Below are 2,500 nucleotides of genomic sequence, written 5' to 3'. Positions count from 1 at the left end.
GTGCCTCTCGATTCTGGCTTTGTGGGTTCGATGACATTGCTGCAGTACGTGATATAATGTTTCTACTGCATGGCAACCAGCTCTGCATGTTCTTGATGCTTGACGTCCTCGTGACGTTCTAGATCTAGTTGGTAAGGCATTAATTCTTAATTTTATACTATTAATATAGTCTCTTCCGCTCAGAAAGCGACTCCCATCAATGACCCATCTATGTTGTTGCGGGGTCTTTCTGGACTCTTTGAGGCCCTTGCCATCTATGGACGAATGGAGCAAATTGGCCCATTTTTCCTCAATCTTGCTCGCTGTATCATAGTCAATCTGGTTCTCTGTCAATCTCCTGACTGTTCTTTGTAATTCTTGAGTGAGGTAAGGGTCGGTTGGCTGATCCGCCCTTATAAATTTTTGGAGCCTCACTCTCCTATGAAGGGGCATAAGCCACCTCATGGATGGGATTGACAGTCCACCATCCTTGACATTAGCGTGAAAGTATGCATTAGGTGTATCTTTTGGAAGATTGAGCCACTTTCTTACTGCACCTCTTACCACCGTGTCTGTTTTCTTAAGCCTACTCAGCGTTGTATTTCCCAGTGTATATAGATGATACAGTCCGGGTAAGACCATTGTTCGTAAAGCGAATAGTCTTTGCTGGGGCTTCAACGGTGCTTTGGTTAGTTTTTCGATTGCATCTTTCAGCTGTAATTCCGGATTGATTTTAGTTTGTCCCTCTGGTGTAAAAGGAACGCCTAAATAGCGCCATTCGTCTTCTCTTTTCAAGGCCACTAGTTTTCGTTGACGGCAGTAAAAATGACTTTTACCATCAACCACCGACCTCTTTAAATGTGGTACATTTCTAATTGATACAGTGAAAGACTTTGTGGCATTAATGAGAAGTCCACACTGTGCTAGGAAATCGGTTGCGGTATTTATTAATGTTTGAAGACCATTAGGTGTTGAAGCCACAAAAATCATATCATCCGCAAAGATGAGTGCATTGTAATGGTTTTCGCCGATCTTTACTCCGACTTCAGATGTAATCCTTTTAAGTAGTCGGTCTATTACCATGTTAAAAATAAGGGGGGACAGGGGATCCCCCTGTCTTACTCCCCGTGTCGGCTTAATTTCATCCGATTCCCAGTCACCACATGAAAGTTTGGTCAAACCTCTTTCATATGTGTCCATAATGTATTGTATCATGGGCTTAGGAAGGCCCATGATATGTAATGTGTCTTTGATGGTGTTATGAGACACTGAATCGAAAGCTTTCGCTATATCTATAGACGCCATATAAAGCGGCTTAAAGTTTTGCCGGTGGTATTTAAGTATTAGGTCGAGGCCGAATATGTTTTCTGCACATCCGTCTGTGGGGAGAAAAGCCTTTTGTCTATTATCGAGTGAGACCTTATTCAATAGACGCCTTGCCATAACCTTGTGGAAGGTTCTTGTTATTACAGATTGGACCGTAATGGGCCTGTAATCCTCGGGGAGCTGTGCACCATCCTTTTTTGGAATTAGCGTCGTTTTTGCGCTAAGGAGGTGCTGCGGTAATTTACCGCATATCATGAATAGGTTAAAAATCCTTGTTAGTATGTTTAATGGCACAGCTTTAAGTTGTCTAGCTGTGAGTCCATCTGGGCCTGGACTTGTTGTCAGCTCTGGAAAGGATTTCTTAATTTCTCCCGGGAGTACAGGAGCCCATAGGTCTGGCATTTCTGGTCTCTTTGGCTCGATATCGGGGGATTCGTTTGTCCCCTGTGTCATAGTCGTCTCCCAAAACTGAATCATGTCACGTTTGGCTGGTGGTTTTGCCGTGGTTTTGCTTTTAAGAATAACCCTAAGACAATTACAGGGATTCTTCTTCCAAGCTCTTTGTGTTCTGGCGTAATCTGCACGCCGAGCTTGCCTTTTGGTAGGTGTTTGATTCAGCTGGGATCTCGAGGCTTTCGCTTTCCTCTTTTCAGTGGGGGGAAAGATTTTTAATAAATAGATCTCCAGTTCTTCAAAGATCTTTGTCTCCGACCACATGGAAATGTTATCACAAATTCGACCAAGACTATTACTATCATATTCAGAACCGCTAAGCGGTTCTAATTGCTCAAATAGTTCTTCAATTGAGCGAATCAAGTTGTTTGGAGGAGGACTAGAACTCCTTTCTTGTTGTGTTAGGTCATTTTCTGCCGTCAATTCCGTTATTACTTGGAGGACCTTATCTTTATGCTTTTGGTGCCTCCTTTGACCTTTGATAGCTTCAAGGGTCCGATGCGGAAAGAGTGGTTGTAACGCCTGATTAATAAATCTGGTATTACACAGGACTAGATGCGCCTCCTGCCGTGCCAGGAGGGCCTGTTCTTCAGCACTCCAGGGTGCCTTCTTGCTGTCGATATTATCGACCTGCCTTTCATCATACCAATTACGATGTGTACGCTGTTCATGTACACCTCTGCCTCTTGAGGTTGTGAAGGACTTTTCGCAGTCCGGAAATCGACAAGGGTAAGTTTCCCTT

At 43.6% G+C, this 2,500-nt stretch overlaps 1 pseudogene; it reads right to left on the bottom strand.

Moving 5' to 3' along the window:
- Positions 1-2,500, bottom strand: part of LOC143306259 (large subunit ribosomal RNA) — a 7,972-nt pseudogene that overhangs the window by 2,282 nt on the left and 3,190 nt on the right.

Source organism: Osmia lignaria, unplaced genomic scaffold (genome assembly GCF_051020975.1).
Source record: "Osmia lignaria lignaria isolate PbOS001 unplaced genomic scaffold, iyOsmLign1 scaffold0003, whole genome shotgun sequence".
Lineage (NCBI taxonomy): Eukaryota > Metazoa > Arthropoda > Insecta > Hymenoptera > Megachilidae > Osmia > Osmia lignaria.
The sequence above is the reverse complement of the archived record's forward strand: the minus strand, read 5'-3'. Positions and strand labels throughout refer to the sequence as shown.